At 34.5% G+C, this 15595-nt stretch overlaps 1 long non-coding RNA gene and 1 other non-coding gene across 2 annotated transcripts in view; both read left to right on the top strand.

Moving 5' to 3' along the window:
• LOC109551734 (uncharacterized) overlaps positions 1-15595 on the top strand; it is a 268669-nt gene that overhangs the window by 162153 nt on the left and 90921 nt on the right. The window lies entirely within an intron of this gene.
• Positions 834-950, top strand: LOC117312048 (U5 spliceosomal RNA). The gene has a single exon (XR_004526217.1). It is a non-coding gene; the product is annotated as a U5 spliceosomal RNA (small nuclear RNA).

Raw genomic sequence — 15595 nt, forward strand, 5'->3', positions numbered from 1 at the left:
GAATCTTTGGTTTGGCTTGAGATTCCTCTTTAATTTCTTTTTTTAAAAAATAGGTGAAACGTTTAATTTTCAGAGTAGGAAATCATACTTAGCATCTTTGTTATAGGATTCCCCTGTACAAACAGTGCAACAGACGGAAACCGTATAGGTGATGGTCTTCAGGCCATCAACATGCTCTTACACTTGTCACGAGAAGGGTTAGCCAATCTTATATTGATAAATATCAGGAAGAAGATCTCAGATGAATGATAGAATTCAATACAGATGGCTACAATGTTCAAGTATATGTGTTCCATTTGTGCTAAGATAATCTTTAATATTCCAAGTGAAAACAACAAAACAACAATAAAGTTGGGCTTGGGTTTAAACCATTTTAATGTAAGTCTGATCCTTGTATGCAGTAATGATAATAGTATCCTATTGGGAAAGAGTGAATTGTATTTAAACAATAATTGCAGACAAGTGACATGTAAATCAATATGTGAAAAGGCATCAAGCTGCATAGATTATTCATTTTCTGCTATGTTCTTCTCTGGGTTCATGCTCTGAAAATATGATTTATAGTGTGGTTTTAATGAGTAACGTTCTTTTGGATATGACTGCTTCATAGAAGTTAAAAAGGTTTAATTCTAGTAGTACCGAACACTTTAAAAATGTGACTATGAAATTACCACAAAACTGAATTTGTTTTAGAGAAATGATGAGGATGCACATGTAAGAAGTTTATAAATATTATGTTACCTTGGAAACAGTTACTAATTTGTTGTACAAAGTGATGTGTTTTTTATATGGAAAAAAGTGGCAATTTTATTTTTAAAGATGACTTTAAATCCATAGTCATGCTTCTCTTCATAATTGAATGAATCTTTTGCCTTTAAAGATTCATGTGGGGAGGGAAAAGCATGATTGTTGCTTCAATTTTTTGAGGGCTTGTGGGAATAAACAAGGCTGGAAAAATAAAAGATGACTTTAAAATATACAAAAAGGACAGGTGCTGAGACACAGAAGGAACTTGGTCTAGATGCTGTAACGCTGCACCAGGGGACAGAAAATAATAGAGGAACAGTTGTTTGTTCTGCACGTCAGTGGAAATCAGTGTGGAATTTGATGCAATCTGAACCCATAAACCAATTTATAAAATTCTTGGTGTAATGAATTCTCTTGCCCAATCAGGCATAAAGGCTGAGCTTTATACTAATTTTGACATGGTGGTAGAATATAATATCTGTACTTGATAGTACAGATGAAGGAACTGAACTGTGCTTTAACACCAGAGGTTAGCAGAAATCTTGTGAAGTTCTCAGCCATTAAATGTGTGTACTTGAATAATTCCTACCACAATCTTAATGTCAAGAAGACCCTAGCTGACATCTGTCAAGAAGACCCTAGCTGACATTATTAAAATGTTAATAATTTGCTCTATTAAGAATTACAGACAGAAATATTTTTTTCTTTGAAACATAAGAATGAAATTTTACCTATTTAAGGTATACAAATGAACACTCTAAATAAAGCTTAGTCTATATATAGTCTATATATATATGAGTACAAGAAGATGATTAATAGGGAGTTACCATCATTTCAGTTACTAACACCTGGTCTACTTGATAACTCTGGTAATTACATGTAAAAATACTAAGTCTGATCAGTGGCCTCAACGAAAAAAACAGACTACAGCTAAAATCCACTTAAATTTCTTTATAATTCTGTAAAGCAGTAAACTGATTTTATAATATCATGCCTTTAGGGAATCTTTATTACATTAACTATGACATAATATCTTCTTCCTTAAACCAATTTTTAATGTTTCTAGATGTGTACAGTTAAAATTTCATATATTAACACTAACAGGAAGAAGAGAAAGCTATAATTATTGAAATATAAATGAATAATGAAAGATTTTAATTACAGAATAATAAAAAAATGAGTGTCCTTTTAAATCAGGCATAAAATAGAGGTGTGTTCAAATTAACTACTGGGTATCCTAGAAAATGCAATAAGATAAGAAAAAATATATATATAAGAAGTAAGAAATTGAAAAAGGAGAGACAAAGCAGTTGTTATTTGTGGATTATATGATAATCCACATATTGACTCTAAAAGAATTTGCAGATAAAATATTAGCATTAGAGAGTTCAAGGTTACAAGATCTGAGATATGAATACAAAAATCACCAACATTCCTATATATCAGCAATAACCAATTAGAAAATAAGAGATCCTACTGGTAAAAATGTAAAATGTATGAAGAAATATATCTAACAAAATAGGTACAAGAACCTTATGTAGCAAATTATAAAGCACTTGCAGAACACAGAAGTAAAACTCCTTAAATCAATAACTAAATTCAAAGTGATTTCAGTCAAAATCACAACTGGGTTTTTCACAACACATAACAAACCAATTGCAAAGTTCATATGAAATAACAGAAGATGGAGTAGATGCAGGTCTCCCTATTTGTTCCATTAAATACAGCTAAAACCTTGCAAATTACATATTTAAACACATGCGCGCGCGCACACACACACACACACACACACACAAGAAAACTCTGAAAGAGAGAGAAGGTAGGCAAGCTAGGAACATTGGGACCTGATTAGCCATATTGTAGCATGTTCCTAGAGTTTTCTTTTTGCCTCATATATCTTGGACTGAGTGAAGAAACTTTCAACCTAGAAATGCCAGTGGGTAAAGACAAATTTTAAAAAGAGCCCCACAAATGTTTACTCTCTCTTGCCAAAGGATTAGGAAAGGGGCACCCTAGTAAAGCAGAAAACTTTTAGACAATATTTGCCCTATTGCAGCAAAACACCCCAGAGAAAACTGTTGCCCTATTCCTACTCCCATAAGTCATCAGAAAAGTAAAAACTAAAGAGACTGGCAAGACTGGCATGTTTGTGGAACAACCAGATAGAACTTTCATCTGTTGCTGATGACAGTCTCATTTAATTTAACCACTTCAGATAGCAATTTGGGAATATTTGGTAAAGCTGAAGATTGGCATACACTTTCACATAGCAATTTTACTTTTAAGTGTATCCCTAGTTAATAACTAATACATATACATAAGAAGATAAGTATAAGAATTTTTATTCTAGAACTATTGGTGTGATGGTTAGTTTTCATGTGTCAATTTGACTAGACCGTGGGGTGACCAGATATTTGGCTAAACATTATTTCAGAGTGTGTCTATGAGGGTGTTTCTGGATGAGATTAGCATTTGAATCAGTAGACTGAGTAAAGCGGATAACTTCCCACAATGTGGGAGGACATCATCCAATCGGTTGAGTGCTTGAATAGAACAAAAAGGTGACAAAAGGGAGAATTCAGGCTCTTTCTCTGCCTGACCACTTGAACTAGGACATTGGTCTTCTCCTGCCCTCATAATGGGACTTATACTCTATGTGTGTGTATACTATACATCTCTATCTATGTATCTATCTATGAACCTATGTATCTGTCTCCTATTGATTCTGTTTCTCTGGAGGACCCTAACAAAACTGGATTTTTTTTTTTTTTTTTTTTTTTTTTTTTTTTGCGTTACGCGGGCCTCTCACTGTTGTGGCCTCTCCCGTTGCGGAGCACAGGCTCCGGACGCGCAGGCTCAGCGGCCATGGCTCACGGGCCCAGCCGCTCCGCGGCATGTGGGATCTTCCCAGACCGGGGCACGAACCCGTGTCCCCTGCATCGGCAGGCGGACTCTCAACCACTGCGCCACCAGGGAAGCCCAAAACTGGCTTTTTTTTTTTTTTTTAAGGTGGCTATAACTATATCAATAGCCTATCAACAAGAAATAAATTTATAAAATATATTAAATAATCCTTTGTATAAATACCAGTTACAATAAACTAGAACTGCACAGATACATGTCTCATAAAAATATTAATTGAAAAAAAGAAGATGAATGTATGTACAGGACAATATTATTTATGGAACGGTTTATGTTGTACAGTATGACACCACACTTTTAAGATGTCTATGTTTTACATGAACTGATACAAAATTGACCGTAGATGACATATGAAAAAGTTAAAAATATATTTTAATCCCTGTGGCAACTACTTAAAATGAAAATAAGCATAAGTAATAGCCAATGTAGAAATTAAAATGGAAATTAACGTGATGTTACTGAAACACAACTCTGTTTTTTTCAGTGTGGATTGGGAGTCCTTCCCCACTTTTCCAAATTCCCCCCCAAATGTGGAGTTTAAGGTGCTGATGTGTGTGTATTAAACTAGAAAGCCTGGGGAAAAAATGGAATTTAAAAAATTAAAGTTTTAAAAAACAGGCAAGGAGAAACCAAAGAACAAAACAACAGCAGCAACAACAAAGGAAAGGAGACAGTAGAAAACAAAGTGGTAGAAGCAAACCAAGCTTATCAATAAGCACTTTAAAGGTTAATGGACTAACTAATTAAAAGGCAGAGAGTGTCAAAATGATTTTAAAAAACAGGATCTAACTACACCCTGTCACAATGTGCTCTATTTAATTATCTTACAATCATCATTTCATAGAGTGATTGTGAATTATCTCCAACTCCCAAATACTACAAAGGCTATAATATAAATCAGTGCAATTGTACCGTAAATCTAAAAGTAACAACCACCTTCATGCTTTCTTTTATTTTTTATTTTTCTTTTTGTTTTCACTCATCTCTAAGATGTTGTCCCCAGGGTAGAGCATCTCCAACTATATTCTGCTCTTTTATTCCAATTGCCAGAAGAGAGCTCTGAGTAGCCCACCTCCTGGCCAGCGTATCTTTTTTTTTTTTCTAACTTTTTTATTGTGGTAAAATACACATAATATAAAATTTACCATTTTAGTGTTAAATAGATTCATAATGTTGTGCTGCCACCATGACCATCATCACCAGAAGTCTTTTCATTTTGTAAAACTGAAACTCTATACCCATTAAATAATAACTGTCCATTCCCATTTACCCCCAGCCCCTGGACACCACCATTCTACTTTTAGTTTCAACGAGTGACTTCTCTAGGTACCTCATGTAAGTGGAATCATACAGTATTTGTCTTTTTGTGACTGGCTTACTTCACTTAGCATAATATCCTCAGGGTTCATCCATGTTGTGCATATGTCAGAATTGCCTTCCTTTTTAAGGTGGAATAATATTCCCTTGTATGTCTAGTCATCCCTCAGTATCCTTGGAGGATTGGTTTCAGGAGTCTCTGCAAATACCAAAATCCATGGATGTTCAAGTTCCTTATATAAAATGGCATAGTACAATGAATATAGTTGGCCCTCTGTATCTGCGGATTTTGCACCCATGGATTCAATCAACAGTGGATTGAACTTTCAATTTTGGTTGGTTGAATCTGCAGAGGCAAAGCCTGCAGATACAGAGGACCAAATGTATACACCACATTTTGTTTATCCAGTCATCTGTCAATCCTACTATGAACATGAGTGTACAAATAACTCTTCCAGGCATTCTTTCAATTCTACACCTGGAATTAGAACTGCTGGACATATGATAATTCTACTTTTAATTATTTGAAGAACCACCATACTGCCTTTCACAGTAGCTTTACCATTTTACATCCCTACCAATAGTGTACTGGATTCCATTTTCTCCACATCCTTACCAACACTTGTGATTTTCTCTGTCAGTTTATTTGTTAGACAGTATTCATCCTAATGTATTTGAACAAGTATCTCATTGTAGTTTTGATTTTCATTTTGGTAATGAACAATGATGTTAAACATCTTTTCACATATGTGTTGACCATTTGTATGTCTTCTTTGAGAAATATCTATTCAAGTCCTTTGCCCATTTTTTGAATAACATTCTTTGCTTTTTTGTTGTTATTAGGAGATCTCTATATATTCTAGACATTAATTCCTTATCAGATAAATGATTTGGCAATATTTTATCCCATTCTATGTGTTACCTTTTTACTTGGTTGATAGTCTTTTGATATACAAAACTTTTTAGTTTTCAGTGCAATTTGTCTGTTTTTTCTTTTGTTGCCTGTGCCTTTGGTATCATATTCAAGGAATCATTACCAAATCCAATATTGTGAAATGTTTGCCCTATGTTTTCTTGAAGAGTTCGATAGTTTTAAGTTTTACATTTAGATCTTTGATCCATTTTAAATTAATTTTATATATGGTGTTAGGTAAAGGTCCAACTTCATTTTTTTGCATGTGGATGTTCAGTTTTCCTAGCAACATTTGTTGAAAATACTGTCCTTTCTTCACTGAAAGGTCTTGGCACTTTTGTCAAAAATCATTTGATCATGTATGTGAAAGTTTATTTTTCTGGGCTCTCTGTTATATTCCTTTGGTCTATATGTCTGCCCTTATGCCAGTACTGATTACTGTAGCTTTGTAGTGAGTTTTGAAATCAGGAAATGTGACTCCTCCAGCTTTATTCCAATATTGTTTTGGCTATTCAGGGTGCTTGAGTTTCCATATGAATTTTAGAATGGGTTTTTCTATTTCTGCAAAACAAGTCATTGGGATTTTGTTAGGGATTGCATTCAATCTGTATATCACTTTAGGTAGTACTGACATCTTAACAATACTGTCTTCTAACCCATGAACATGGGATGTGTTCCATTTATTTATATCTTTAATTTCTTGATTTATATACCACTAATCTTTTTAAAGATCCTCCTTGTATGTGACAAGTCACTTTTCTGTTGCTGCTTTGAAGAGTCCGTCTTTGTCTGTCTTTCAAAAATTTGATTATAACATGTCTTGATGCAGGTGTCTTTTAGTTTTTAGTTCAAATCCTTAATTGGAGTTTGCTGAACTCCTTGGAAGTTTATATTCATGCCTTTCATCAAATTTTGGATACTTCAGCCATTATTTCTTTAAATATTCTCTCTGCCCCTTCCTCTCTCTCTTCTTATATAACTCCCACAATGCATATATTGATCCAGTTGATGGTTTCCCACAGGTCTGTTAGGCTCTGCTAACATTTCTTTAATATTTTTTCTTTCTGTTCCTCAGTCACGATGATTTCCATTGTCCTATCTTCAAGTTCACTCTTTCTTTTTTTCTGCCTGGTCTAATCTGTCTTTTAATCCCTCTAGTGAGGTTTTCATTTCAATTATTGTATTTTCCAGCTCCAGAATTTCTTTTTATGTTTTCTATCTCTTTATCAATCATTCCATTTTGTTCACACATTGCTCTTTGACCTCCTCCACATCTTCCTTTCATTTTTTTGAGCATCCTCAAAGCAGTTGCCTTAAAGTCTCTGTTCAGTAGGTCTGCCATTGGTCTTTTTCAGGGACAGTTTCTGTTGATTTTTTTCCTTTGAATGTGCCATACTTTCCTTTTTCTTTGTATGCCTCATGATTCTTTTATTGAATATTGGACAGTTAAATCTAATGGCTTTAATCCTGGAGATCACATTATCCTACTTCCCTATGGTTTGCTGTGCTTTACTTTGGGGGGGGGGTTGTTTGTGTGTTTATTGTTTTGTCTTTGATTGATGTACACTGCCTCTGTGACACAGATAAGTCTGAGGTACAAATTTTAGATCTTCTTAGGTCTTTTCTGAGCCTATGCATTTCCCTGGCCAGGTGTGGTGACTTTCAAAATTTTTCAGTATGTGCAGTTGCTTTAAAGTGTCCTTTTTAGCCATTAAGACTCAGATAAAATCTCACCACATCATAGAGATTTTCTGATTATCATAACTAAAGTAAGTTTCCTGTATTCTCTGTTAGACCGTTGCTTGTTTCCTTTATAGCTCTTATAATATTTTATAACTGTTTTGTTTGTTGAATTATATTTATTTATTTATTCATGTTTGGCCTTCTGCACAAGAATGTCAGATACATCAGGTTAGGGATCACATCTATCCAGTTTATTATTTTCATCCCCAACAACTTGTCCAGTTTCATGCATATAGAAAACTTTAAATGAATCTTTACTTAATGAGTTAGTGAGTAAAGGTGGACTAAGAAATGCAATCAACTCATTATCTAAAGAACAATTAAAGAGTAGTAGGTAAAAGAGACTCAGATGCTTTTTGTTTTTGTTGTTCAGATAAACTTACATATTTATGTCTGTCAGGATTTGTTAGGTTATGCTACAATGACAACCAATATCCATGGCTTAAATCTCAGTGGCTTAAAGTCCAAAGTTTATTCCTCTCTCATGAAAATTTATTTTGAATCTGGGAAACTCTCCATACACTTGTCCTCTATAAACACGTGTAGCGTTAAACATTCACATCTACACATGCTCCCATGATTGCAATGGCAGAGGAAAAGAAAGGCAGAGAGAACTGGCAAATTAATGCTTCTAGCTGAAAGTTATAATGCAAGTTATGTTCACATTTTATTGGTCAAAGCATGTGATAATGGCCATACTTAACTTCAGCAGAGTGAGACAGTACAGTCCTACCATGTGTCTAGAAGGAGCCAGGATCCAGGTAGCAGTAGGACAGTAGTAATGTCTGCTACAATGAACAAATTGAATAACATGCTTTGCAGAGCTCATCCTTCCATTTTATTCTTGGAGAAAATGCTAGTATGAGCCCTGAGAGATGTGTGGGGAAAATAGACTTTTCATCTAACCTCACATTTTCTGTGGTCACTAGAGAGAATCACTGAGGTACTGCCAAAATAATGCTAACTTAAATTCTGCAATACATAACACTTAAGTGAAATAGAGTGGTGACAAATAAAGTAATATAAGGAATAATATCACAAGTAAGAGCTGTGTGAAATTTAACATACAGATGGCACCTCATATAGATTGGAGTTTTCATGGAAAAAGCGATTTCTACTTTCTACTTAATTTTGCTGTGAACCTAAAACAGCTGTAAAAAATACGATCTACTAAATAAAAAAAAAATTGCAAATGAAAAAAGCTAACAAGAAAAATAATGAGAGGACTTACCAAAAAACCCACATGCAGGTAAGGAAAACTGCATGAACAATAGTTTATGTAGAACAGGCTTAAAAAAGGCAAGAGAGTACAATATTTAGTTTGGTACAGATGTCAGATTACATAGCAAGGGGTAGGTTACATGGTTGTGGAACTGACAGACTACAAGAACAATTGGGATTGTATTTTATAACCAGTGAGAAGTCATTGAAGGGAAGATGGGGTAAACATTATGCAAAACTAACTTAGAAAAGTTGAGTAATTTTCTCCAACTCATTTACCTAGAAAGTGGAAGAGTTGAGATTTGAATTAGTGGGCTCAAATGCAAACATCTGTGCCCTTACTACTACTTTATACTGTGTCTCAGATTGAAGGAGAAGGAAAGTAAAATTAGAAGAATATTCTAGGAGTGCTGTGATAAAGGATCTGAAGGCTAGCCATAGGAATATAAAGAAAAAGATATCTCAAAGCAGTGTGCAACTTGATACTATGTTAAATCATTTCTAAGAAAACAAAAGTTAACTAAACTCTGTAGTAGATAAAAATTTAAAGCAATTCCCTGAAATTAGTCTGCCATTAACTGTAGGTAATGAATAACTTTAAACAACACTAATTCAATTCTGGATATACCTACAGGCATTAAGAACTATTTAAAATATCTTTGCCTCAAAACATTCTATATAGAATCAATTAAAAACTATCAAGTACAATTTATTCTAGCACGTGGAGCAGGTTTCCGTGGAAGTAGCCCCTAGGAAACAATTTTGTTTCTAAAGACCAAAAATGTCTTATTACTCAAATAACCAGGTCTTTCTTTTGACTTTACTTTTTTTTGAGTTCTGTTACGACTGTATGTATGTGTTTGTATATAAACATAAACGTATCTATCTATCTAGACAGATGGATAGATAGATGGATTATAAGGATGGATATAGATATACAGTACATATGTGTATGGATTTTGCCCTAGGTGAACATTACAATTAAAGTATCTAGACAGATTTTATTAGAAGAACAAAATGAGCCTAGTAGAAATACAATTGTTGTTGCTTTTAAAAATATCATAACTCTAAAATTGCACTCTGAATGCTGCTTCCTAAAATAATGTGATGAGAGTTTGGAGGCCTGGGTGTGCTGCTAACATTTAATTGTGTAACGGGGTAAGCCAGTTTGGTGGCTTTAGATAACATATAGGAAAACCAGTTGCTGGCAACTGTGAGGATAAAGTACAGTTGAACTGGGTAGTCTTTAAGAACTCTTGATAATCTAAGTTTTTATAACGTTTATGACTCTAGGTACCAAATAAAAATAATTGTTAAAAAATATGGTGATCTTAACATGTGCCAGGCATGATTCTAAGCATTTTATATTAACTGACTTATGTATGTTATGTATATAGTGATAGTCTCATTAGCTTAGTTATGTTGCCATAACAAAGTACGATAGCGGTGGCTTTCACAACAGAAATTTATTTTCTTATAGTTCTGGAGACTAGAAGTCTGAGATCAGGGTGCCAGTATGGTCAGGTTCTGGTGTGAGCTTTCTTCCTGGTCTGTAGATGGCTGCTATCATACTGTGTGCTCACATGACGTTTGCTCAGTGTGTGCACTCTCGGAGAGAGAAAGCAAGCTCTCTGGTGTCCCTTTTTATAAGGTCACTAACAGTATTGTGAAGACGCGCCCTAATTACCTCTCAAAGGCTCTGTCTCCAAATACTATTGCATTGGGGGTTAGAGCTTCAACATATGAATTTTGGAGAAACAATTCAGTTCATAGCACCTATGAACTAGATACTATTGTTATACACATTTAAAAATTAGGAAACTGACCCACGCAGAGCTTAATAACTTGATCATAGGTCATACACATTTAAATGATAAAATTGAGCATCATCAGTGCTCTTTAAAAAAATGTTGTGGTACATCTCTGAACCTTTCTAGTTTCCAAAAGATGTTCCTGACAGGGATATACTGGCAGCTTTTCACTCATATACTTTTTCTTACATCATTAGGAAAAAGTAAATAATGATAAACATTACAAGTTTACAAATTTGAACTGACATAAGAACATTTCAAATTGAATTGGCACAATCCATGATTTGAGGCTTATGAAGTTTTTAAAAAACATGAATTTGAGTTTTTAGAAGACATAAGAAATTTCTAAAAGAAGTAAATATTAAGGACTATAAATAGCAATAGCACCTTTTGCTAAAATTCTGTGGCTTGTTTACAGTAAGCTGGACTATACAAAGAACCTCAGATTTCGCAACTGGAGAGGTTTTGCTTGAGAATGGCTGAATTATCAGAAGTCTAACAAGAAGAGCTGGGTTGAAAGCTGAGGAAGCATGACGAGGAAGTTTTCTTAGTATGATTAAAGATGTTCTATAGTTTGCTATTTTGCTGAAGTTTCAATGGAACTGAAGATGTATAGTGGTGAAAAAATTTCTCTATGGATCACCCTTCAGGATAGTTCTTTCATTAGGAAAGACTATTAAAAATTAAAATCTGAAGGATTTGTCAGGCTTTATTTAATCTGATGTAAGAAAGAGGAGAGCAAGCATCTGAGAATGTTTAACTAAACTAATTATATCAATAAAACAGCCATATTATCCAGTTTAAGGAAAATGTTACATGATATGAAGTACCAAGGATGCCTTCCTATTTGGGCTTTAAAAAAATGTATCTATGTGTAGGAAAAATAATTTTTTTTGTGACAAAAGGAGCATCTGCTAATAACTTTGAGTGAATACATTTCTCTATTAATAATAACCTACTGGGAAGTGGCAATTTCAAGCTGGCTAACTGATTTTATTCATCTCTGGAAAGTCTTTGTCTTCAATCTCTGTTCATGCTCCCTGATCCTCCAATAGAACAATAATAAACAAACAATTTCAATGTCACCTAGTCAGAGCCGAAATGATAACCAGCATTAGGAATATTTGTTTACTATGGTCTCAGAAATATTCTTCTGAAAACATTCTTTTGCCTATGGTAGTGGACAGAAAATAGAAACTAAAATGTCTATTTTAAAAGTTTTTAAAATAAATTATACTCTTAAACAAAATGTCCAAGCAGGGTAGTTTTTTTCTGAGTATAATAACTTTATAATTCAAAAAATACACTTTCACTTTATGATAGAAGCATGGTATTTTAAAAGGTCACCTAACACACCAAAATTTTCTTTCTGGTCAGTGACATGATAGATTTCCAGACTGCCTGTTTAGAATTGTTACACTTGTTTGTTGTAGGAGAAAATCATAGGTTATAGGGCCTAGTTGTTTTGTGATATAAATGGGGTAGGTAAGTTTAGATTTCAGCCTCAATTCTTTGGAAGACTTATGGAGATACCTGGTTTGGCTATAAGCTGATTCTTTGTTTCCAGTTAAACATGTAAGTCAAATTTGATGAGAAATTGAGGACCTTTATGACTAGGGAATCAATTCACTCAGATTCTACTAAAAAAGAGCTTCTCTCAGCTAGATTATATGTTCATGATAATTCCTTTTGGAAATTCAGTTTGCTAAAATAGAAGCTGTTTTTAAAGGTATAGCTGATAACCTACATAGAGAACGCAAAATGGCTGTTTCCTTTAAGCATTAAAGATTAAGGGATTAAATTCAAGGCTTTTAGTGCTATTATATATACTAAGGACAGAGGGCATTCTCTTAATCATGTATTTGAAGAAAAAAGTCAAGTTTTAATAAGATATTTCAGAGGGAGGCTGACGGACATTGTATATTTTTGCATTGACTTTTCTCCTTCAGAAGAAATTGGCTTATCTGGAGAATATTAATCATGGGTACCAAGAAGAAAATACATTAAACATGAAATATTTGTTCTGGAGAGCTCTTACTAAAAAATATGCATGCCTGCATACATGTAATATATACATGTCTATATACTTATTCATATAAATATACATGTATATATATAGTCATAAACTTAATTTGGAACTTCATGTAGAGTTTATTGTTTAGTCTTCTCTAAAGCAATAAAGAATATAAAACCTGCAATTATAGTTCCAAAATAGTTCAAAGGAAGAGAGCATATTTAGGAGCGACTTATTCAACTGAATCATTCTTTTTGCAAATAATAATTGATACCTTTCCTAACTGAGTATCACTAAAATGGATTAGCTCCTTCTACTGCACCTGATAATTATCTCCTGGAAAAATGTAAGAAAGCACTTATTCCCACCAGCACAATTTTCTTTGTACAAATAATTTAATCAAAATATAGTTAGGAAAATAAAAAGTTCAAAATATCAAAGTTCTCCCCTAAATATTGATTATTGGGACCATAGGCTGCATAAAATATGCTGGAACCTAAGCTTGTAACATTAATCCCTTTTCATGATTTCCAGAAGGTGGAAGTTGTTTTCAGGGCCAATGAACAGTTTAGAGGATGTGTGTTTGCAGATTCTGGGTCTGCTGATTTAGTGATGCCCTCCTAGGGATCTCAGTGAGTTGTGGAGCCCTGGGGAGCTGTCTCAACCTTGGATGTACCATTAAACCAGATGTCCATGCATAAAAAGTACTTGGAGTAAGTACTTATTACTTAGTAATGCAAATGCAATTCTAGTAATAAGCTTCACTAAAACCATTCTTGGAATACATTTTAAGTAACAAACGTATTTACAAACACACCATTCTCCTTTGAAAAAAAGCTTCAGGGAGGGATTCAAAAGAAGAGGATGGGAGTTCATGATCCAGACAGCAAACAGGGCAAAAAGAGAATACCATATTTAAACAGATTTGTTTAAGCGCTAAGCACTCTTAGCGCTTAAACAGATGACTAAGCACTCTTATTTTTCTTCAAAATAGTTTGGCACTTAAATAAAAACAAATATTTAATTTGTTAAAAAACCTTAGACATCTTGCAAGTAGAATGTAGGGCTTATAAAGAATCACAATATATTTTATGGAGGCAAAGCAGTATTTTTAAGGACCAGATTTTTTTTAAAACGAATTGTATGTACATCAAGAAAAATACAAAAATATTCACAAAAGCCTGTTCATGTTGGTTACTTGGAGGTAGAGGAAGAGGATTCAAAAAGGAAAAAAATATAGGGAAAGAAAAAAAAGCACAAAATCAGAAAATACACATGGTGAAATGTTAACTGTGAAGATAAGAGTATAGATTATGTAATTCTATTTATAAAATTACTGCAAATATGGTATTAGACAAAATATTTACATTAGAATGGTTAGAAAACTGACAAAAATATTTGATCAGGTGATTTTATTGTAGATGATTTTTTGCCTTGAATGTCTGTGTTTTTCTTGTTTTTGTAATAAAATTAGAGTTAGTATGATCAAGAGAAAGAGAAGATAAGCCACAGTCTGGGACAATATATTGGCAAAAGATTTCTTAGGGCAGGGAAACTACTCTGTATGATACTGTAATGGTGGATACATGTCATTATATACTTGTCCAAACCTGCAGAACGCACGACATCAAAAGTGAACCATAATGTGGACTATGGACTTTTGGTGATTATGAGGCGATAATGTAGGTTCATCAATTGTAGCAAAAGTACCACTTCTGGTGGGGGATGCTGATAATGGGAGAGGCTCTGCATGTGTGTGGATGGAGGTATATAGGAAGCCTCTTTACCACCCTCTCACTTTCGCTGTAAACCTAAAACTATTCTGAAAAGTAAGTTTTAAAAAAAATTAACATGACACTGACATGCTTGGAATCACTTTGGTAAATGAATTATAACTACTTCCCTTTGTTATCTGGCAAGTTGTAACAGCAGTCATCCCACAGAGAAACATACATATAAAACTGCCTCCTAACTGTTCTCCTGCTTCCATCCTTGTCACTCTGCAGTCTAGTTCCCTTACAGCAGGCAGAGTGATCCTTTCGCAGTGTATGTCACAACATGTCACTCCCCTGTTCAAAACATGCTAATGGCTTCCCACCTTGGAGTAAAATCCAGAGTCTTCCATAACCTCTAGGCAACCTGCCGCCTGCCTCCACCCACAGTCTCTCTCAATTTCATCTACCCCTTACTCACTCTCCTGTCACCACTCTGTGCTCTTGCCTACTCCTCCTACACATAACAAGGCCTCTTGCCTCAGGTCTTTGCATTTACTGTCCCTTGTGTCTGGGTCACTCTCCTTGCCAGCTAGCCCCATGGTTTCATTGCTCATTTCATTCAGGTCTCTGCTCATGTCATGTCCTAATGGACACCTTTCCTGAATACTCTTCTTCTCCAATTATTCTTTATCCCCTCACTCTGTTTTACTGTCCTTATATTTCTTCACAGTACTTACCACCAAGTGAAATAATTACATCACTATTTTTATCTTTTTTCTCCCCCTACTAGAATCTAAGTTTGCTGGGGGCAGGGGCTTTGGTGCTTTTGTTGCCTGATGCATTACCAGACACCAGCACAGTACCTGGCCCTTAGCCACACAGAAGTATATTTCCCCCCTGCCACATCTTCCCCAGACTTAGATGTATACTTTGCAAACAGACCACACAGGCTTCCCATTCAGCTCTTGTTCATCTTTGAATCAGCCTTTTCCACTGGACTCATACCATTTAAGGAAAGGGTTTTCTCTCCCCCCATTTCTCTCCTAGATTCCAACCTTTCTTCTTTCCTTCCTTCTTTCCCTCCTTTCTCCTTTCCCTCCTTTTTCCCTCCCTACCTCCCTCCTTCCCTTCCTTCTTTCCTTCCTTTCTTTTATTCTTTTTTTAAACTATAAAATATATCAATTTGCTCTTA

The sequence above is a fragment of the Tursiops truncatus genome, chromosome 3 (assembly GCF_011762595.2).
Source record: "Tursiops truncatus isolate mTurTru1 chromosome 3, mTurTru1.mat.Y, whole genome shotgun sequence".
NCBI classification, from domain to species: domain Eukaryota; kingdom Metazoa; phylum Chordata; class Mammalia; order Artiodactyla; family Delphinidae; genus Tursiops; species Tursiops truncatus.